Source organism: Nyctereutes procyonoides, unplaced genomic scaffold (assembly GCF_905146905.1).
Source record: "Nyctereutes procyonoides isolate TBG_1078 unplaced genomic scaffold, NYPRO_anot_genome, whole genome shotgun sequence".
Lineage (NCBI taxonomy): Eukaryota > Metazoa > Chordata > Mammalia > Carnivora > Canidae > Nyctereutes > Nyctereutes procyonoides.
This window is the reverse complement of record NW_026575122.1, coordinates 30,138,060-30,161,788: the sequence shown is the minus strand read 5'-3', so window position 1 is coordinate 30,161,788 and position 23,729 is coordinate 30,138,060. Positions and strand designations below refer to the sequence as shown.

Sequence of the window (23,729 nt, the reverse complement as noted above, 5' to 3'; positions counted from 1 at the left end):
CTGCCAGAAAGTGACATTCTTTACTCACCTGGTAAGGCTGCTTCTAACTCTGTGAGCGAGGTATCAGGCCAACATTTCCAAGTGCCTTTATGGCTCCCGATTTCATAAACTCAACCTTAGTTTCTTAAAGCTGTTTGGTCATACCTGAGTCTATGCGTGTGTCTCAAATATGACATTCCAGTCAAAGCCTTGGTAAAATAACCAATATTTCCAATGGTGTCCTGTTATAAGAACAGATTCTTATTGAACTTATGCAAATGACTATGACTGCCATGGAGAAAGAATACTTATGGAGACCTTTTGAATTTTAGAGGGTTCAAGTAGAGAGAAAAGTTAATGTTTTAATTTGTTTACAAATGAATAGTTTACCACATTTCTGTAAGTCATAGATATCTTAACTTTTCTTAATCTGGGAGAGAAAATGATCATCTTTTGAAGTAACTTAATTTATAAAATATACAGCTTCACATATTTCTGAGTCTGTGGTTTGTGGGTTTGTACTTATTTGCATTACTCCTTTAAAAAGAAATGTTAAAAAATTGAAGCTGATGTTCTTTGTGACAATTCAGAGTCTGTTTATGGTATATTGGCTTCTAGGGCACTAAGCTTCTGTCTCCAGTATTGACAGTCTTTGTGAGCTCATTAGCCACTGTTCTGGTAAAAGCCATTTTGATCTGTGATGAGGGTACTACATTAAAAGGGCATTGATGTTGAAAATCTACACTTTGGTCCATTCATTAAAATGCATTCTTCACAAAAAAGCAATATGAATTTGCAATGTGAAGGATAACATTTCTTTTTAAAACTCTTGAAACCAGGTAATTTAATTATGTCTCTGCCATAGCCTTTTATCTTTCTCTGCAAAGGAACTCTGTCTCCTCTGACACCTCATATTGGAAGCTGCTCTTCTTATCCTCAGAATTAATTAACATGCAAATACTTGTCTAGAAATGTGGAAACACTGCTTTTCGATTAGCATTTAAATGTCATTCTTAATGATGTCAAATTGACTCTTTTAAGGGAGAATTAAAGTGATATAGTTATCTCTTGATTTGGTATTTCTGGTTATTGGGTCTTAGTGGGAGCTTTAATTTTCTATTGTTCATAGGCCAAATTGAGTCAGATACAAGACCATACTTGACTGCAGCAAAACCAAGCTATGGCCTTCTATTTCCTATGGTTTCCAGATAGGCCTGCTTGCCATATCCTGCACTGCTACTCAGTAACATGTTTATTTGTGTTGGAGTAGCACCTGCAGGAACTGTTAGCAACAAGTCCAAGGTACCCAGGAGCAAGCAGGGGTGTGTAGGGGAGCTTTGGTAGCAAATGTGTGATCAAAAATAAAGAGGGTGGACTTTGGAGTTAGAGATCCAAATAAGTTCAAATCTTGCCTGTGTCACTTTGAAGCTATGCGACCTTGACATATTACTTCCATTCTCTGAGATTCAATTTCCTCATCAGTAAAATGTAAATAGTATTATCTATTGCTCAGATTGTTGGGAGGGTTAAAGGTGATCATGTATATAAGGTATTTCATAGGGAGAGTAGACCATCTGCTGTAACAAAGAACCCCCAAATCTCAGTGGTTTAACTTCGCTTATTTCCTGCTTGGGAGGGAGTGCATTGCTCCATGCAGACATTCAGTGACCCAGACTTCTTTCATCCAGTTACCCTGACATTCCCTATGGCCTTGGAACCCTTTATTGGATCATCTGTCTCTGGCTGGCAGGCGAGGGCAGGTCATGAGCCTGAGGCTTGAGCAGAAGGCTCTATGGGCCAGGTTACGGTTGGTGCATCTTACTTGCACTCATTTCTCACTGGCCAGAACTCTATTCCAAAGACACACCTACTTTCAAGTTAGCCCATGAAATGTGTGTATCAGGAAGAAAACAAAATGAGTTTGTTTGGTGAACACATAGTCCTCCACTACAAGTACACAATAACATTTGTTGAGTAAATGGAAGAAAGAATGAATTCTGTTTATTTTCTTTTCCATAGACTCCTAAAGTATTAGAGCTGATAGAGAGCCTTAGCAGTGATCAAGTTTTACTCTCTATTTCTTTAGATGAGGAGTCTGAAGACCTGGGGAATTTAAGGGCCTATCTAGCTATTAATGACAGGACTAGAACCTATTTCTCTGAAATCCTGCTATTTGTTCTGCACTTAATTATTTGAAACATCATTCTTTATTTTCTGCCGTGGGATTTCCCTTGCCTTTTGGCATATGAAGATGGAGATTTAAAAAATATTTTATTCTGGTCATTATTGGTAGACTTCAGTTTTCTTTTGGAAGGAGAAATTTGGTACTTTAGGGTAGTGGGATATATGCTATAGGGGTTAGAGCCTCCATAGCCTTGTCAGTATTTTGTGCTGAGAGTGAGAATTAATCTTCACTCACCCACTTGTGTGTTTGAACAGTCTTTCTTTAGCCGCCTTCTATGTGTATCAAATTATGCAAGGCAGTACGGATGGAGCAGTGATTAAGACAAATATTCACAGCCTAAGGAAGGTGTCAAATATTTAAACAATAATTATTATATAAAATAGTGCAGTGGAAGCAATAAGGTAGAAGTGACCAGCTGATGGGGTGGGAGGGAGAGGGAATAAGGGACATGTTTCATGGAGGAATCAGGTATTTGAATTGAATCTTAAAGAATGGGTTCATTTATTGGGAGTTTGATATGCTCTGAAACATTCACATTTGTATTTCTATAATCTGTGTAGATAACTTTGGCTGGTGGTGACTACACACTGGAAAAAATGAGAAAATCCCAAATAGATAAAAATCCTGATCAAATCTCTTGTATAAAATGAGCATTTAGCACTTATATTTACCATTTATTTATCATCTTGTCAAGTTTTTTACAAGTAAATAATCACATTAACTTTTGGATATGGTCAATCACTGTCAACAAATATTTTATTGTGAGCTAGCAAGTTCTTGATACCATCCTTCTAGGCCCAATGCACAATTTTTGGTTCGGTAAAGACCCTTAACAGAGTTTGTAGAGGCAGGGGTAAGATGCATGAAATACCAGAAAACTGAATCAGTGTGAGGAGGGGACACACACACACACACTTCAGAGACTGCGCAAATGTGTATATAGGTTTGGATTTGGGAGTTGGTTTTTGAACATTTACTCTTATAGAAAGGATTCAAGTTGTACAAAAAGGATATAAAATACTAAGGTAATTGTCCCTCTTCCCCAAACCTTTGATTCTCATGAAAATAGATGTATCTTTCTAGACGTTTTATGTGGACAAAGAAGCACGCACAGATATATCCTCTTTTATATGAGTGGACTCATTTAATACATGCATTTTTCTGTAACTCTCGATGTAGGACAGCTTTTCATACTACTGTGTAGTTCTACCTTATTATTATTAATCAATAGCATAGTCATCCAGTGTACTGCTTTTTCATGATTGTTATTGAACAATCTTTAAGGTTTGCTTTTTTTTTTACTTAACCCTCAGGGAACATCCTTGTAGCCACCCGCAGACTTCTTGTAGAGGGATTTTTTGGTAGGTATTTGCAGTGGAGTTCCTAGATCAAAGAGTATATGTCTTTAAAAGTTTGACAGATATTGGTGATTGTCCTCCAAAAAGGCTGTACTTGCTTTCATTCTATCCATGGTGTATGTGAATTTTTCCCAAATATTTTTCTTTTTAAAGAGGATCCTGGACTTTGGGTCAGAGAAGAAGAGGCAAAGAGGAGAGAGTCTACTAAAAATAAGTGGTGGCCAAGAGAAATGAAAACATGTTCACATAAAGATTTGTATGTAGCAGCATTATTCATAATAGTCAAGAAGTGGAAACAACCCAAATGTCCATCGACTGCTGAATAGATCAGCAAAAAGTCATATACACATACAATGGAATATTATTCATCAATAAAAGGAATAAGGTATTAATATATTCTATAATGTAGGTGAACCTTGAAAGCATTTTGCTAAGTGAAGGAAGCCAGTCACAAACACCATACATATTTATATAAAATGTCCTGAATAGGCAAATCGATAGAGGCAGAGGGTATATTACTGGTTGCTTAGGGTGGGGAGGTGGGAGCAGGGAAGATTTGGGAAGTACAAGGTCTCTTTTTGGGGTGATGAAATAGTCTACAAGTAGATTTTACCGATGGCTGCACAACTCTGTGAGTATACCAGAAACCACTGACTCGCATATTTTAAATGGGTGCATTTTATGGTATGTGAATTATTTATCAGTAAAGCTGTTGAAAAAATGAGTGGTGGCAGAATTCGTGAAAAGGGCTGGAAAGGATGATGATGTGGCTTATGGGACAGGCAGGAAGACAGTGCTGTAGCCATGTGGCAGGGAGTTGGCATGGGGAAGCAATTTCTCTGGACCATCCTGAGTTGTGTTCAGGTGGCTGATGATAGCCTAACAGAGGTAGAGGTGGGGTTTCTCCACGAGCAGAATGGAGACAAGGGGCAATGAATGCCATGCCCTCGTCAGGGTGAGAATGGGGAGTAGTACAGTGAATTACTGACTCCTTGTCCTTGTTCACTCCTTCAAATACACAGAAGATACTGTTCTCCTGGAAGGCAGTAATAGTTTCCTTTGCTGACCTAGAAATGCCTGCTGTGCTCCAGCATTTGGAAAAGGAAGGTCAGAGAGAGGAAGCTGAGTTCAGCTGCTGAGTCAAGGAGAAGGGGAGGAAGGCCCAGGGTCACAAAGGACTATGAGGCCCTCCTTTGTGAGTAAGAGCAACTAGTCCATTTTAAATTCAGCAGTTAAGCCTTTTCTACATAGTAGAAGTAACTGTTCTTTTGGAATGTGTTCGCTAGCAAATATCATAATAATGTTTAAAAGGAAATTGTGATTTTAAGTGGCCTCTGAGTTGTACTGATTGATAAAATTTAAGCTTAAGGGAAAGAGGGTTAAACATACAGTGAACACTGAAAGTTAAAGGCAAATCAACATTCTTTTCTGTGAAAGCCCAGTTTTCCTTGTCATCGGGGCTTTTTTTTTTTTTTTTTTAAATCTGCTCTTTACTTCTCCTAGTTCCCCATCATTGTGGCTCTGTAGTACAGACTAGATTAAACTGTAACATCCAGAACCATTTTAGTTTCAAGTCTAAAGTTAGCATCAGAAAGAACTGATGGTTCCATTTTGGAGGTTAATCTTTTTGGGTGGCTGCTACTGTTTTACCAACAGTTTGCTTTAGAAGCCCAGGACAGCACATGCCATCAGGATTGACCTAGTGGCAAAATTATTTTTTAGCAGGCAGAAGTGTGGAGCCTCCCCATCTGGCAAAGGCAGGTGGTGCTGGTGGTGAAAGAATTCACTCAAGGCAGAACAAAGGAGATGGAAATTTCTTGAATATCCCACAAGGGAGCTGTGGGCAGGACAGCAAAACAGAGACTGCCCTGATACAGTGGTGGGGAACTTGTATTTAAAGGAGGAAGGTGAGGAGATGTGGGAACATATGGAATTCCCCTTTTTTGGTACCTGTGTCCAGGTGTACATAACCCACTGGTCACCTAGGGCTTATGGATTTTGGAGGTAGGTCACCTGTATTTAGCCCCACGGGGTTGGGTCACTGTGGGCCCTTCTTCAGTACTCAGGAACAACTGTTGTTCAAGCTGGTTGCTTAAAAGAGCCTCTGCAAGAAGGCCCTTCACTATTTGGAGCATGCTTTATTCTCCAAAACTTCATTTGAGAAGATACCATAAATGCAAAACTATTAGCCTTTGTGCTTGATTAGGATAAACAGGAATCTTACCCACTTTTCGGCCTTTGCAAGAAATCACTTTTCTTTGATTTTATGTTGACTTGCTAAAGAACCCTTAGCATTGAGAGAAACTTTGCTTGGTGGTTCAGAGCATAAGGGAAAGGAAGAGAGTGATTTTGGCACATGCACCCTAGTTGAATAACTGTAGATATTTTTATATGTATTTCTATTCTTAGTCTGTGGCCTGTAGTTAACTAGGGAGTAACTAACCTCAGTGATACTTATCAGACTTGGAGATCTCAATATATCAATATCCAGACCTCTGGAGGAACCTAAGTATGTTTAGCTGATTATTGAAAAGCAAATTCTCTTCTTATGGAATTCCTGCTCATTCAGTAAACAAAGAATAAAATTTTGACAGATTAAACTGCGAGATAATTAAAATTGCTATTTATTTCTGTTAGCTAAATCTTAGCTACTACACATAGCCACACAGAGTTTTTGCTTGGTTTTGGTTTGTTTTACTTTTTGGGTTGTTTCTCTTAAATACATTTTAAAGGTAATCAGTTATGGCACATATTAGAATTCTTCCTTGTGTTCTTGTGGTAGGATTCTGGGAGTTGCAGTGGATTTACAGGAAAATTCAAGAATGTAAGAAATTAGATGTCAATCATAACTCAATTTTAAAAAATAACAAAAAAACACAAAACAAAAAGAATATAAAAGCAAGGTTTCTACCATTTACTGAGTTGGGGATATAAACTTTCATCCGTTGCTAGTCCCCTAAAAATTGTGAGTGTGAACTGTCATGACTTAACTTCAAAGCACAGCTTGCTGTCTTGGCAGTGGCACCAAAACATTTTCATTCTGCCTGAACAGCCATCATAGTTGAGTATAGACAAGCGAATAAGAGCCTAACTTTTCTGGTTGGTGATACTGCACAAACTTAGATTTAGCGAAATGTCAAAATTGCCACAAGCCAAGATACAGTCATTGATGAGGGCTTAAACTTTCTCGGGGTCTTTCTGTCATTTTCTTTTTTTAAACCACAGATGGAGGAAGTGAGGGTCTAGAAATATTACTGTGAACTTCGTTCTAACCAACTGTGACTGGAGTAGAATTGATTAAAACCTCGGGAGGGAGTGACCATGATTGTATTGTTTTGTAACTGCAAAAGAAAGGAGAGTTGGTTATAGCCAAATAGTTAATGGTGATTTCAGGAAAATATTGAGAAAAGGTAGGTATTTTTCAGTGTCCAGAGCCTTGAAAAGAGGGCACTACAAAAAGAGAAAAAGGGAGAAAGAGACATAGAAAGAAAGGAACATCATTGAGGGTAGAATCACACCTTTTTTTTTTTTTTTTTTTGGATGAAGAAGAAAAAGGGAGGGGCCCACTCTAAGAACAAGGAAGTTTTTAGTGAGCTTGGATTCTAAGAGAACATGTACCCAAAGACAAGCACATGCTCAAGTACAAATTCAGAAGAGTGGCATAAAACTAGTAAGAAACTATCTGCAGTGCTCAAGTTCAGACAGTTGAGGCTGGAGAGAATGCTAAATACAACAGAAAAGGGCTCTTAAAAAAAGCTGTGTTCAAAACAAGAAGAACAAGTAAAGGCTAAGCTCATTGCTCGAGGCAGATGGAATAATGTTAACATGACGAAAAGCAGACCTACTCAACTATTTGGCTTCTCTTTCTCTATCAAAGAGTGATCTTCAAGCTGGAATGTGTAATATAAACATAGTTCCTTAAACATAATTGAAGCACACAAGATTGGGGATAATGACAGTTACAACTATAGTTTGTTGAGTTTCTATTCATGACTGAGTACTAGGAAGGAGAACTTAGTTACTTTTCCCCTTAGTACTTATAGCAGCTGTGCACGGTAGGTATTGTTGTCAACCCTATTTTATAGGCAAGAACGCTGAGGCTCAGGCAGATTTTAATAACAAGCCTGAAGCGCCATAGCCACTAGCTTAGATTCAGTCCCACACCTGACTAGCTTCAAAGTCTGGCTCTTTTGACTGGAGTCTCCAACTCCTGTGCCTATCAGCACCAAACTGTCTTAAACATAAGAATTGTGTCTTCAGCTTCGTAATATCATAAGACACATAAACAAAGAATACCCGGTAGATGTTAGTTAAAGCCATAATGTATAATCGCAGGGAAACAAGGAAAATGGAATATCAAAATGATAAAAAACAGAAAAAGACTGTCTTGATTTCTTTTTTAAAGATTTCATTTTGGGCAATCTCTAACCAATTGCTTGTTATTGATCCTTGAGATTGTGCTATGCAAGCAAATAGTTGTAAATAAAAGTAAGGATCCTTAGGAGGTGGCATAGGTTCACAAAGCAGACCAAATTAGACTCTTCTCTTCTTCCCTTCCTTTCTTCCTTGTTATTTTTTCTTTAAATTTTTTTTTTTTTTTTACTTATTTGAGAGAGCGAGAGAGATAGTGAGGGAGGGGTGGAGGGAGAGGGAGAGAGAATCTCAAGCTGACTGCCTGCTGAGCACAAAGCCCCACTTGGGGCTCGATCTTACAGCTTTGAGATCATGACTTGAGCTGAAATGAAGAGTGGGATACCCAGCTGAGCCACTGAGGTGCCCCTCTTCCTTGTTATTTAACTGATAACCCTATCATCTGAAAGAGGATTCCATATAGCTTATAAGCAAGTTTAATTAATCTAATCTAGGCTCAGTTGGGTAGATTCATAATTTGTTGAACTACTTTATGCAGATTATTGAATTTAGATAGGCTTTATTGGAATCAAAATACCATGTTAATGGCATTCCCTCTATATATCCATATAGCTATACCAGAAAAGGAAATGGAATTTTTTGGCCTGACTTGTTCATGGTAAACCCCTGGTAGTACCTGGTACTTATTGCCTTCTAAGTGATTATGAATTATCTATGTCAGAATTCCTCAAGCTGTTATCTGAAGAACTCTAAAGATGCTGGAAAAGTTAATAGGTGTCATCTCCTGAGAGCACAGTTTGGGAAATGCTGATCTGTGTAATAATTTGTTGTTAAATTTTGCTAGGGGTAGGCATTAAGTTCATTGAGCTATGATTTAGGGAATCAGACTCATCCATTCTTTTCAAAATATGGATTGTTTGCTCTCTCTTTAATTTTTCAGAGTATTCCACATCTTTACACATATCTGACAGTAAATTTAGCATCCCAAATAGGATTTATCTTGGCTTAGTAGCTTGAACTTCTTTAAAGGAGTTAGGCATAGTCTTTCTTGTTTTGGGCTTTAATCTCTATTTATACTTTACTTTTTGAGATTTGAGGAGGAATTAGACATAGTATGTATAGTGTCCAATAGTTTGAGGTAGGGGCAGTAATTTGAAGTTACATAGAGAGATTTCACATCAATATAAGGAAGTGCAGTCTAATAATTTGGAAGGTTCAAGCAGAGATATTATATTTGTTAGAGATATAAAAAGTAGATTCATACACTGGATGGATTTTAGAGAAGATGACCTTCTGACTCTAAGATTCTACGATTACAGACACGTGTTTTATACGTAGTCAAAAATAGGATAGCTCTTGGGTACTGTCAAAATCTTGGAAATCAGACTATTTTGTTGTACCATTATTATCCAAGGAAAGCATGTGCAGTCTCCTTTTTTGAAGAGAAATTACTGCCTTGGTTATTCAAAGGGGATGGATGATTGGACAGTGGATCTATTTTACAGGCCTTCCAGGTTATTCCAGTAAAATGATTGGTTATCACCACTGCCTGCTCTTTGAATAGCACTATTTTAAGTGTTTTTAAATTAATCTTCAAAGAAGAGTAGTCAGATTTTGGTTAGGAAACTGCATGTAACCCGATTGTGCTGTATTAAAACACTGCAGAAGCTTGAAATAAAATGAAATTAATCTTGCCCTATCGGTAGATTAGAAGCAATGCTTGTGAAATTTTTGCCAGGACAAAGAGCTGCGGTGTTCACTTTTTCAAAACAAGCAGTGGTTCTTTGCAGATAGTTCATTTTGCACAATAATGAATAAATTAGTAACGGGATTAACAGGATTGTATTTTATTGTTGAAATAAAGCATTGTCAGAAGTTATAGCTAGCTGGTATTCAGGACCAGATGGAGTGAATTTAGTGGCAATACCAGCCTTTTAAGAATGTTTAACAGATTGCCCCCTAGACAAACAAGCAAACAGAAAAACCCTTGTTTTCTTAATCAAGTGCATATAAAATATTTTCTATCCCCAACCCCAAAAAGAATGTGACAGGGAATAGTTTTATGATGTTTAGTGCACGCTTGGGGCTTAACAATATGAAATGAACAAGGGACTGATAAAATATGCCTGTTGAATAACATGCACAATGAATAATGTTGGGGTAACCATTATATGGTCTTGCTTGACAAACTTATGGGACACTGATTATGATGGTATTGATCGTTACAAAATCTTTTATAGGATTTTCGTCACCGTTGCCACCATGTTCCTAAGTACTTCATAGTATGAGTATTGTCAGTATTTTTGGAATATCTCACACATGCCAAGCATATAATATATATATTATATATCTAATCATGTATAATGCTCTCAGTTAAAAAAAAACAAAAAACACTGTACTGGTATAGAAACAAAGACACAGAGAACTATGTTACACATGTTCACATGGAAATGAAGAGAAAGTGCCAGGTTTCAACCCAGTCATCCCCGGTTCTAAATCTCACATTCCTTCTGTTACACTATGCAGCATCCCTCGATTGTGCCCCATCTTTGCTCTTTTATTTCTCTCTGACATCCCTGTCTCCCTCACCTGCTATTCCCTCACCCAAAACACAGACGAGGTGGCTCCTTGGCATACCACTTTTCAAAGGATACTGAAACTTTGCTCATCCTATATGATATCCCCAGTGTTCACTCCTGTTTAACTCTTTGGTCAACATCAGACCATTTCCCATTTTGCTTATCAGACCTACTTAGTTTTTGTGTCTCCTGTTACTTTCCAGAACAGGTCTGAGCACTATGGAAGAATTCTTTCTACCAGGCCAACTTTGCTGTTCTCCTTCAATATAACTTGAAAACAGGGTAACACCCCCTGTTTTCTGCCAGAGAGGCAGCATTAAGTGGTGGTTGAGATCATGAGCTCTAGAGTCAGAATGCCAGGGTTCAGATGCTGACTTTTGCTTCTCCCTGGCTATATGATAAATTGGATAAATTACCCCAGTGTCTCAGCTTTCTCACTTGGAAAGGGAATATGAAAAAGTACCACCATCACAGAATTGTTGATTGTGGATTTAATCCACAAAAAAATCCTTAAAGTAAAAAACCCATAGTCAAATACTCAATACATGTCAAGTGATATTTTGAAGAAAGGCCAAGAGCCTCACTCATACTTTAAGGCTCATTCCCAAAGTGCTTGGGTTTTCCTGATCTTTTGATTTTTCTTTTTTAAAAAGATTTTATTTATTTACAAAAGAAAGAGAGCATATGAGCAAGGGGTGGGTCCGAAGGAGAAGGTCAAGCAGACTTCCTGCTGAGAGAGGAGTTCCATGAGGCCCAATCCCAGCACCCTAAGGTCATGAATCCAGCCAAAGTCACATACTTAACCAACTGAACCACCCAGCCCCCCCGAACTTTCGATTTCTGTTTATTCCTCCTTTCCCTCTGCCCTCCTGTGCCCTGCCTGTTCCTCCAGTCTGTGTCAGTCTGTGACATTGTCTTTGTCCACTCCTAAGCCTGCACCTCACTTCCACCAGCATCCACTGTCTGGTCTGGGTTCATCTTCCTTGTCTACTTCTGTCAGCTGGCCTCCCTTACAGAGCTTTAAGAGCCTTCAAAAGTCCCTTTCCCTTTGTGAAACCTTTCTTACCAAGAGGGAGAGAAATAAGTAATCCCCTTGCTTGTACCTTTTCTGAACATACCACCTCACCTCACCTCAACACAGTACCACTGTGAAGTGTGTTTGTGAAAATCAAATCATTTGATTTCACTCTTTGCTCTGTACCTGAATGTGTGCTTGGAAGATCAGCATTCATTTAGGAAGAGGTACTTGTTTCTGTTTATGTCTGTTCTGAGCCCGCAGCTCACAGAGCAATAGGGGCTCTGACTTCATAGGCTGCTCAGTGGCATCTCCGTCTATGAAGAGTAAATTCCTGATTTGGAGAAGAGGCCATTTAAAATCAATTATCCACCAAGAACCTAACTCCTAACATGCATTCTGAAAATGGATGTTTAATGCTTTACTCAGATTCAGCAGTTGAAAGGTCATCTAAAGCTTTCTCATCTTGCATCAGGGATATTTAAGTTTCTTTGAATCATCAGTAGATGTTAACTAAAGATTTTTTTCCCTCAGGGTAGATATAGAAAACACCCAGTTCTTCTTCCCAGTCATCCCCCTCTTCCTTTGAAAGCTTTCATATATGCCCCTGTGTATTGTTTGACCATACCTTGCACTTCAAGCCCTGTATTGCAGGAATGACTTTCATAGTCACATGGTAGGAACTGTTCTGTATCCTTAAGAAAAAAACTGCTACTGAATAGGTCATAGTCTTCTCCTTTGGAAAGATGATGAAAATTGTAGTGGTTCTGCCTGTTATTAAAAAATAAACAGACTCTGAACCTGTCTGGAATTATTGGCTTTATAGAACCAGACTGAAAGTACTCCATGCACTAAATTATGGCAGAACAAATTCTTCTGTAGGGCATTTATGGTAGGTTGGGCTTTTCTTTCCTTCTTTGTGTGTCTCAATACTGGCAATGATTTCTGAGGCATCAAGCATTTTCCACCTTTGTATAAAATTAAAGGCAGACTCTTAGTGGCCTTGAGTTATTTTTTTCTGTCTGTGTTGGATCAAGATCCTTGTCGTGACTGCCTTATGGTGTCCTGGACAGAGGTGGGGTGGGTATTCCTGAAGATCAGTGTGTATTCTATAAAGAATGCATTTTGGCTGCATTCAACTGGCCAACTTCTTTTGCATGAACCTTGATGAACGAATCAATGAAGGAATGCGGGCATTTAGGGAAAATTGCGTGTCTTTAAGATTAATTTTGTAAGTAAGGATGTTTGCTAATGGAGAAGATGGGAACATTGCTTGAGCAGATGCCCTTCCTCTTACTGGATGTTAACATTTTAATTTTACCTTAGTTTTCAAACTGATCTCTCAAACGTAATTGTATTTGAACTACCTAGCAATCCTGTGAAGTTGGTAGCGAAGGTATTTATTATCTCTAACATACAAAGAATCATTCCCAAAGAAACCAGGGCTGATCATGTCAGCTTTGATCTCCTGACTGAACCCAGATGACAGTCTTTCCATTCTAAGTACAGTGGTTTCCCCACTAGATCAGGAAGTCTCACACTTGATTATTCAGAAGGACTGGGGTTAGGCTGAGAAATTTCGTATTTTTTGCCACACACCCCAGGAGACAAGGTGTGTGGTGGACCACACTTTAAAGAACTCCACTCTGTGCCATATTGTATCTTGGTAAGTGTAATTGCATTGAAAATACCATTTCTAAGATGGCATGTTTAACTTAGGTTTGAAAAGTTCATTTAAATGTTGTGTCAGAAATCCACAGTGATACAGACACAGATTGTTCGTAATAGCTGAAGGCTAGAAACCTTCCAACTATCTATCGATAGGGAAATGGTTGAATAGCCAAATGGTATGTTCATAAAGAGGAATAATGTACATTATAAGAAGGAACAAGGAAAACCTCTACATCTTGCCATGAAGTAATCTTTAGGATCTACTGTTAAGTGATACAAATAAAATGGAAAAAATATTTGTGGAGTATGCTACTTGCAGCGCAAGAAGAAAGGGAAGTAAAACATATTTATAATAAATAATAATATAGAAATATTAATATAGTAAAAATAATATTTATGTATATACATCTATAAACACACACATGCACAGCCTGTACTTTAGGGTAATTTTTTTTTTTTAATTTTCCCGTGGAGGGTTTTTGGGCATACTTGATGACAAGGAGGCTCCACATCTGAAAGAAAACGTTGGGCCTCATGGTGGGGAAGTGGGGTTTTTGCTGGGAGGTAGGACGTGATAGGGGCAGCAGGAACTCCATCTCCCAGTCATGGAACTGCTTGACTGCCAGGTGGTGGCACTTGCTGCCTACAGTCTCCTCTACCTTCATTATCTGGATTGATTGGGCCCAGGCATGGTGCCGGGTGCCCATGACTTGGTGGCGCTGGGTGACAGCGCCTGCGTGGTCAGGTCCCCATACTCCCTGTGCATGCCGTGGGTGCTGCTGCAGCCGGGTACCCACATTCTTCACCTATGGAGGGGACTTTCTCCAACACCTGTGTATAGTAGACAGTTTCCCCTGAAGGCTTCATCTTCTTCAGCTGAGACACAAAGTACCAGAAGTGGAACTTAGCAATAACATGATTAGGAGCAAGGATGCGTAGGTGGTGCATGGACAGAGTGTGGCATTTGGGGGTGGGCAGGCAGCACCCCACCTTGTTCTCTCGCTCTTGCTGCCACCCGAAAGGAAGTGCCAAAATAGGTTCTTTATAGAGATTCCAGCTAATGAGTGCAGAAGGATGCTAGAAATAGATAACTACTATTTTGCAATGTTTAATGAAATAATGGAGCTAGGCAGCAATTGTTAATGGATGGTGAAATCTGAAGTGAAATTGGAGCTTTGTAATTGAGAATCAGCTTGACAACATTTGAACCCACTGGTCACTAAAAGTAGAATAGTCAGACATATTACTCCTGATGTGATCTGACTGAAGAGAACACCACTTATGCAGTATTCCGCCCACGTCCCTTCTGCATGAGTTTGAACCAGAATCTCATTAAGGTTCAGTATCTACCTACTAGTTTACAGGAAATACAAGGGACGGAGGAACATGCTAAATACCACTACCAGGGTACCAATCAGCCAAGTCCTGAGTGTGGGGAGTTCTATAAAACAAATGACCTGATTTCTTCAAGCAAATACATATATGGAAAAAAGTAGGGAGGGGGAATAGTTTTAAGTTAAAAAACTTAAGAGACCTATAAACCAAATGTCATGTATAAATCTTGTTTGGAACTTGATTTGAACAAAAATAATGTCAAATTACCTTTCTTGTTTTAAACAATAGGAGAAAATGAAACACAAGCCTATTATATGTTATTAAGAAATTACTGATAACTTTATTCCATGTATTAAATCTTGTTTGGAACTTAATTTGAACAAAAATAATATAAAAGTACCCTTTTTTAAAAAAGATTTTATTTGTTCACAACAGACACACAGAGAGAGGCAGAGACACAGAGGGAGAAGCAGTCTCCATGCAGGGAGCCTGATGTGGGACTTGATCCCAGGACCCCGGGATCACACCCTGAACCAAAGGCAGATGCTCAATCGCTGAGCCACCCAGGCATCCCCCTTTCTATTTTTTTAAACGATAGGAGAGAATGAAACACAGCTCTTAAATGTTATTAAGAAATTATTGAGAACTTTATTGATCTACTAATGGTATTGTGATTAAGTCTTTACAGAAGCACTTACTATTGAATTGATATGATGCCTAAGATTTTCTTTCTTTCTTTCTTTCTTTCTTTCTTTCTTTCTTTCTTTCTTTCTTTCTTTCTTTTTTTAAGATTTTATTTATTTGTTCATGACAAACAGAGAGAGAGAGGGGGGCAGAGACACAGGCAGAGGGAGAAGCAGGCTCCACGCAGGGAGCCTGATGTGGGGACTCCATCGTGGGACTCCAGGATCACACCCTGGCCTAAAGGCAGGCACTGTACTGCTGAGCCACCCAGGGATCCCCAAGATTTTCTTTAAAAATACTCCAGCAAAAGAAACAAAAGTGTTTAGGGAAGTAGGTGAAATCAGAATGGTGGGTGTAATGGTTTGTTGAGGTTTGGTGATGTGTCATGGTGGTTCTTTACAATTTTCTCCACTTTGTTGTATATGGAAAATCTGCATAATAAGGAAGATCAAGTTGTACTATTTTTTAGAGGCCAAATCCTGGCAAATGGGCTGGATTATAGCTACTATTTGTACAACCCAAGCAGAATCATGGCTACTCACTCCCTTTTCTCCTGTCTCCCTGCCTTTTTTCATTTCTTTCATTCCTTCTGCTTCGACTGTTGTTTACTCAGCCACATTTTGTCCCAGGCACCACTGTGGTGCTACCAAGCCTTCTAACTATTCAGATGAGGAAACTGAAATGTGGGGAGTTGACATTTCTTGTCCACAAACCCACATATGTCTGTCACCCAAATCTTAGTTTTTATGCATTATTTCAAGTTGCTTCCCAGAAATAGTCCTTTGATTTTATAGTCTATTTCTATTTTTAATTTTGTTTATGGATAAATTTTAAACACTGAGTAAGTAAGGATAAATCAAATACAGTAGCATCTGTGTATTCCTTGTGTATGAGAAAGATGCAAGGTATCTTTCTGATTGTAATAATTACAAAGACCTAATTAAAGGCAAAACAGTGATGGGATTGTAATATGTAGCAACTTTCTTCATACTCGTAAAGAAATGAACCTCTATAAATTGTAACTTAAAGCCACAAAATAAGGTATTTTAATGCTTGTTCTTCAACAGCAATATTTGATATCTTTTTACTAGAAATGGAGGCCAGAGAAAAATGGCTGATTTCATTTCTCTTGTGTTTGCAAAATACTTTTAGGATTATCCCAATAAAGAAACTCTCTAAAACAAACAAATAAATCCTGAACTTCCCCCTGAGCCATGATTTGCTTTACTCTCTTGCAAAATTATTTTGGCCTTTGTAAGACCCAGGTGTGCCCACGGGCATGTGCAGCCATGTCATTGTCATCTGTCATGTGTGATGCTGTAGATGTAAGAAGTAGCAGTCATCAGTCAGGGAATGATAGCAAAGCCACATCACTGAACTCCTGCTGCAGGGCGTGCATGAATCATACCTCCTGCTCTATAAGATTTAGTGTGACTTTTCCAAACACCTGCAGTGTGGTACTTCATGGCTGGTCCCACATTATTTATGCCCTAGAGATGTCTGACTGGAATCTTAGGAAATTGTGTTAATGAGTTTGACATTGTTGTTTCCTTCAGTAATCAAAGCATAAATACAGTCAAGCTAAATGACAAAATTTTACTCCTACCTGGAGCATGCCAGTGAACACATCAAAAATGCATAAATAATAAATAATAAATATTGACTCTCACTGTATGCCAGAAGCTGCACAAGGTCCTTTAAATACCTATTAATGTTTTACCCTTTCAGTGATCCTGTTTTAAAGCTGAGGTGAATAGCTGAAGCACAGTGAGGTTAAATGACTTGCCCAAGGTTGCACACCTAGTAAATGGCAGAGCTGTGCTCTCAACTAAGTCATTCTGAGTCCTCAGCCTTTGCTGTCTAACTACTGTGCAGTTTCAGGGCACTGGCAGAAAGTAATCCCACCCAGATCCCCACTGCCATGACTTGCCCCTTTACAGACATTAGGGCACATTAAAAACTTGGGTTATGCGCCAGAGCTTCATTTTATGGTTTTACAGATATCTGAAGCTAAGCAGAAAAGAGATGAAGAGATTGATAAAGCACATGTGGCAAATCTTTGGTATTTGATATTAGATAGACAAAGTTGATAGTTGATATTAGAAAACAGGGTTCCAGAGTGATTTACTGTCCAGTGGGAAAGCCAATTGGCCTGGCTACTTTGCCAAGGCAGTTAAGGAACATAAGAATGGATATTCATTCATGATTACTAGAAAGAAATTAGGTCAGAAATGAAATGAAAACAAATGGGAAGAAATATCATTTTGGTATAAATAAAACAATTCTCCTCCTTAGTAAAAGGAGTGTGCCTATTCTTTCCTGATTCATTAGAGAAGCATGGAACCAGCTTACTTTGAAATCCTAAAATCTCTTTAGGCCCAACTCATTATTAATATGGTATACTTTCCTCAAAAGAGTGATATTTTTACAAATGCTATTTCTGGCTTCAGTCACATATAGAAACATTGGAATGAGTCCAATATGGTGTTTTGCTTTTTAAAAAAAAATAGGAACTGTATTTGCTAATGCATATGCTACAAACACTTCTAAAAATAATTTGCAGTTGGCAAGCTGTTTCTTTAGTATTTTTTTCCTGGCCCAGAAGAGGAAGCTTTAAAAATTCAAATTTGATCAACTTAGTACCTTTGAGAGTAAGGAAAAGAAACTTTGCCAGCTTATATGATTGGAATATGCTTTAGTATTTATGTAATAATTGAGAATGACTCAAACTGATTTTCTCTGGCTAACATCAGAAGTAAAAAATTTAAAAATTAAAATTGTGTCTCCTCCAGAGGGTAGTACGCTTGAGTCACTGACTGGTATCCTCTTCCTCATCTTCCAGTCCTTGACCTATGAGTTAGAAGGCAAGGATGCTTCTCTGGAGCTTCCTTTATACCTTCTTTTACCCTTCAGTATTCAGCCACAACTGCTGTTGGCAGCTCCTGGCAGAACAGGAAAGGATGCCAAGGAGTGGATCTATAAAAGCATAGTGATTTGTTCATAGGAGCCCTTTGGTGAATGAAAGAAAATAGATTTGAAGTCTTGGCAGTACCAGCATTAAAAATGCAAGCTCATGATAATATCAAACAATTTTGGAAGAATAGTGAAACCCCACTTCACAGGTCATTAACTCAGATATATGCTTGGCTACCAAAGAGAAGCTGGGTAGCTGGGCAGACAAGATTAAGAACATTAGAGATCTAGTCCTATTGCTTGTGACCATGAACCAGTCACTTAACTCTTTGGCCTGTATAAAAGGCTTATATTTGATCTCACTGATTATATTCTGTTTCATCCAAATGGTGTGATTTTAAGTTCCTGTGGGGGAATCCAGGTAAAATGAGACAGTGGAATGTTAGCTTTGGGTTTTGCTTTAAAGGGAAATGTTGGCGAGGCAACAGGAAATAGCAGGGGTCACAGACTCAGAGGCTGTGCAGGCAAATGAGTGAAGTGAATGTGATATAGGGGAAGTACATATCCATATTTTATATAAGACTCCATGTTTTTAAACATTGACAAGTCTTATTTTTTTTAATACCCAAAAGTTGAATTGCTGGATTATGTGGTTCTATTTTATGTATGTATGTATATATGTATTTAGTCAGTTTTTCAGTTTTTATTTCAATTCCATTTAACGTACAGGGCAGTATTAGTTTCAGGTGTACAATTTAGTGAATGAACACTTATATTCAGCACCTGGTACTTATCACAACAAGTGCCATCCTTAATCCCCATCACCTGTTTCACCCATCCTCACACCCAAACACTGACAAGTCTCATTTTTATCAAATCACTGTTGTTGGTTACAACAACAGCTGGCTGGACAATGGGCCTTTTGCTTTTTAGACTTCTGGGATAGACTCCATATTTAAGAGGTAAAGGAGGGTTTTGGGTTCTGACAAACCTGAGTTTGAACCTTGGCTCTGCCCTCTAATAAATATGTTAACTTGTACGTATGTCTGTATTTAACTTCTTAAAGTTTCAAGTTTCTTTATCTATAGAGATGAGAATGGCAGTACCTTTTTTGTTGGATTTCCTAAAGATTACATGTAGCACAATACTTAACACATAGTAGGCACATTCTAAATGTTAATTCCATTACCACTGCCCTGGTGGTAGATCTTCTATAATTTTTTCATTTCTCATTCATGGCCAGTTGTTCAACATTTAGAAAGGAATGATAGATGCCAGTGCTTTTTCATAGATTCTGAAATCTCTTCAACCTACATTTCAGTTGTTTAAAAATAGAGATTTCATCTTTAAAAGACCTAATTTAGAAGGATATGTTTTCTATTTGTCAGTGGACATAGGAGGCAGTAAAATCAAATAGATGGTTACTCTGAAAAACCACTTTTGACAGTGAGGAAACAATATGGCATTTCCTCCTCAGGAAAAAAGTCTAGTAGCCTGGAGGTCCTGCTGTGACTGATAATTTCATAGTTTGATTATTCCCAAGGAAAATCTATTTTGAAAAGAATCTGCTACATTTTTTTTTACTTAGCTTTCTTACTCTGCCTAAATTTCCAGTAATTAGAACTTCTGATAAAAACATTCTTTTAAGAATAGAAATACTTCTGAGACTCTTAAGATGTTAATAGCTATATATACAAGTCATTATAAATTTTTTAAAAGCACTTTTTTCTCCTTACACCTAGCTGGGGGTAGAAGGTCCTAGAGAAAGAATTCACTTTTGAAGAATTGGCCTGGCGAATATTACAGTAAAGGTCTTAGGACAAAACAAAGGTACTTGGGGGCTTGGAGAGCATATAGGTAGGAAGTAGGAGAGGCTTGTAGGAATGAGTGAGAGGACACCCAAGGTCCTTGTACACCTACCTTATAATGTGCTCCAAGGCTGGCCCAGATTTTATGAAAGGACCCTTCTCTTTTCTCTGCATTGTACATCAAAGAGTTCCAAGACCTGGAATTCAGATAGATTTGGTAATAAAGCTTGCCACCATTTATGCTATTATATCTGTCACTTATATAGATTTTGCAGTATATTTTACTGATCTTCATAGAACCCGGTATGTTTTACTGTTTACTCTGTCATAAACAGTAACACTGATAGCAATTGTTGTAGCAGGAATAGTAGTAATATTTTCTGTGTTAAAAATAGAACTTAGTATGTGCCAAGTATTATCCCAGTTATGGATGCTCCCTCATTTAAAGATATAAGTTGTCACTGTTTTTGTGAGTTGCACAGTTTGAGCACTATATGTGTTGTACTATTATTATCCCCATTTTACAGATGATGAAACTAAGGAACAGAAAAGTTGTATAACTGAACTTCCCAAGGTCACACAGCTACCAAGTAGCAAAGTCTTGATTTGAACCTTGAGTTTTGAGATCCAGTTTGTGATCTTAACTGCTATGCTGTTTCAACAGGATTGAGGTTTTCCACCACGGAATAAAATTATAAAGTCCCCTTCAGTTCATGGAAGTTAACACTATATAGAATTTTCTAGATTTTAAATTTTGTGTCTCAAATCTTTGTACTGGATACCACAGTGAAAGAACAAGTGGCAAGTTAATATCAATAATACAAATACGCATCACTATATACTGAGGATTTACCCAAACAACCCACAAGAGACTGAAGTGTTGCTGATGAAGGTAAGTAATTTGTCATCAGAAAGCAAGAATAGAAGAATTGCAAACCATAAACAACTCAAGACATGCATGGGTGATTAGGGTATAATTCCTTCAATTTATAGAAATCCCAATCGTATGTATATGTTCTGCAACAGTAGTAGGAATTGTGTGGCAGTCCATCTATTTGTCTTATCTCTCTGTTCCCACTCTAGTCCAAAGGTCTAACATCTTCCACTGGACTGCCGTATTGCCTCCTGACCTGTCTCTCTGCTTCCACGCTCACCCCTGCAGTCTGCCAGAGGTAGCAGCCAGAGAAGTTATTTAAAACCTAAATGTCATTCTCCTACTTAAAATCCTCCATTGGCTTCCCACTGCACTTAGAAGAAAACCCAAACTCCATGACACAGCTCCTGCCTATATCTATCCCTTATCTCCTACCCTTCTCCCATGGTTCGCTACTGCAGTCACACTGGTCCCTAATTTGTTCTTCAGATATACCAAGTGGGTGTTGAACCTCAAGGTCTTTTCAGTTCTCTTCTCTCTTGCTGGCATATAGATCACTTTATAAAACTGGCTTTTTCTCATTAGTTAGGCCTCAGCTCAATAAGAGCTGAGAGGGATTTTCCCTAACTACCCTAACCAAAGTGCCCACAGAGTCCTGGTTTATATTCCTGCCCATAGCCTGTTTTCTTTGAATTCCTAGAAAAGCATGCTTGTGCTTTTTTTTTTTTTTTTTTTTGGCCCCTGGTCTGCTGGTCTGTAAACTCCAGAAGAGCAGATTCCTTATCTGTCTTGTGTGTACAGTCTCCCCAGTACCTAGAACAATATCTGGAACACATAGGAGGTTAATACCTAACTGCATGAAGGAAAAAATGAATGATTTTTGTTTCTGATTCAGGATCAAAGAACTTTGCTCCCAAGGACTAATCTATACAGTCTTATCCCATACTTCTTCCTCCATCCTCTGTCCCCCGCTCATTTGGACTCTGTGCTTATGTACTGTGTAAATGCTTTTTCAACATTTGTAAGCAAGTTAAAGACATACTGTGTGGGGGTTTTGTCATCTCCATTAGTCAGATTCTGTTAGGGGCCCCATCCACAAGGGTCTTATCTAATTTCCCAATTTCTTGGAAAGACAGTAATATTTCATAGTTGCTCACATGTCCTCTTCTCCAGTAGTATTTGAACTTCTCACCATTCATCTGCAGAGCTGGAACCCTTCCCAGTTTGAGCAAATAACTGAGGTCCACCAGCTCCATTTGCTCTTTGATCTGTGACAGTCTTGTTTCTTCTTATCTTTCTTTGCTTGTCTTTAGTTGTCAGTTTGTTCTTTCCTTCTCCCCCATTTTTTCTTTCATGTAGCAAACAACTTAATAATTTCTAGTTTAGTAAGATCAACTGCTAGAAAGGCCCTTTCCCAGTTTTATTTATATAATTAAAAACTCTGTTTAAGTCTTAATTTTAATGTGATAATTGAACAATCTTCTAGAACATGATTAGGGCAAGTGCATTGTTATCAATTTGGCTGTTAGACTGGGATAGGCCAGGGCTGACACAGGGATTTGAACAAGTATGAATCTTCTCTGAGGAAAGCATAAGGAAATCCCTGACCACAGTGAAATCCTTGGTCATGTCTCAGAATAGGTTAGTACTTTGAGAATCATCTACACAGGTGATAAATTGGAATCAACAGATTTTATCTATTTATCTAATGGGTATAATCATAGCCATGTGTGTTTACTTGATAGAGAGCTTGGGTAAGCTTGTTTTCAAGGACTTTTGGGTTCTTTCTCAAAGAATTGTTGTCTTAAGGATAAGCTTGAGAGAAAAACCAGGCTATTGGGATTTTCTTTTCTGCCATAGCTAACAGTTTTGTTACTGATATTCTTTTGCATGTAAATAGAAGTCTGTTCTTTTGCCAAGATCATTCTTTATGAACTACCATGTAAGACATCTGAATAATACTTATAATATCTTCTAAATATTAAGTATTTACTTGTGGATCTGTGAAAACATTTCTGGGACTGGACCTTTCCTTGTCAAGCTTATAACTTTTCTAAGGGGTTTTTACTCACAGTCCCTGTTTCCTAAGATCTTAGGGTTAATAGGGCTGGCTCTTTGACATTAATAATTTTCATTTTGCTGGTTCTTGCCCCTTGCAAATCTCTCCCTCGCCTTTGGCATGTCTCATATGCTCACAAGCAGCTTAGGCCTAAGGTTGTGTGACATGTCCTGGTACCACCTCTGTGGTTTGCACTGGCCACTGCTGGATCTGCTTGACACTCTTGCTGCTTCTGCTAAGATCAGCCCCTCCTCTTACATACAGATGTTAGGAGCTGGGGAAAAGGGAAATACTATTACCTGAACAGCTGGCAGCAGAATTTGCTTATGAAGGAAATAATCTTGGGGAAAGCACCTTGATGAATGCTTGAGGAAGAACATGAGGCCCCAAAGGACTGGATGTTGGCAGAACTACTCTGCATGAGGTCAAGGGGAAGCGTTATTGATTGTTTATAGAGCAAGAAGGTTATGTGCAAGAACAAAAGAGAAGAGAGGGTAGGGTGGAGGGTCAGGGTACCAGCTAAGTGCAGAAGATTGTGGAGAGGACCTTAATGGCACCATTCCATGGGATCCCCCAACTTCTCTGTGAAGTCTGCTGGGTTTGTATGTGTCCTGCATGGAGGTGTCTTTCAGGAGGTGAACCTGGAGATGCAGACATTCACATCTCAGTGAAGGGCAGTAAGGAGACACATCCATGCAGTTGGGAGCGCAGGAAATAAGGGAGGCCCTGAGAACATAATCTCACCAAAATGTTGAGAAAGGCCTTTGGCTTCCAGAGGCTAGCGTTGATGGAGGTTTGAACCAATTTTCCCTACATCTTGAAGGGCAGCGAGAGCCCCAGCTAACACCTGAGTTCCATCTGGATGGTACCTGGCATCAGTCTGTCAGAAGAATTTTAA

At 38.6% G+C, this 23,729-nt stretch overlaps 1 protein-coding gene and 1 pseudogene across 4 annotated transcripts in view; one reads left to right on the top strand and one right to left on the bottom strand.

Moving 5' to 3' along the window:
- The window catches only part of CRADD (CASP2 and RIPK1 domain containing adaptor with death domain), a 208,277-nt gene that overhangs the window by 90,850 nt on the left and 93,698 nt on the right, over positions 1-23,729 (top strand). The window lies entirely within an intron of this gene.
- The window catches only part of LOC129516778 (60S ribosomal protein L18a-like), a 61,179-nt pseudogene continuing 49,150 nt past the window's right edge, over positions 11,701-23,729 (bottom strand).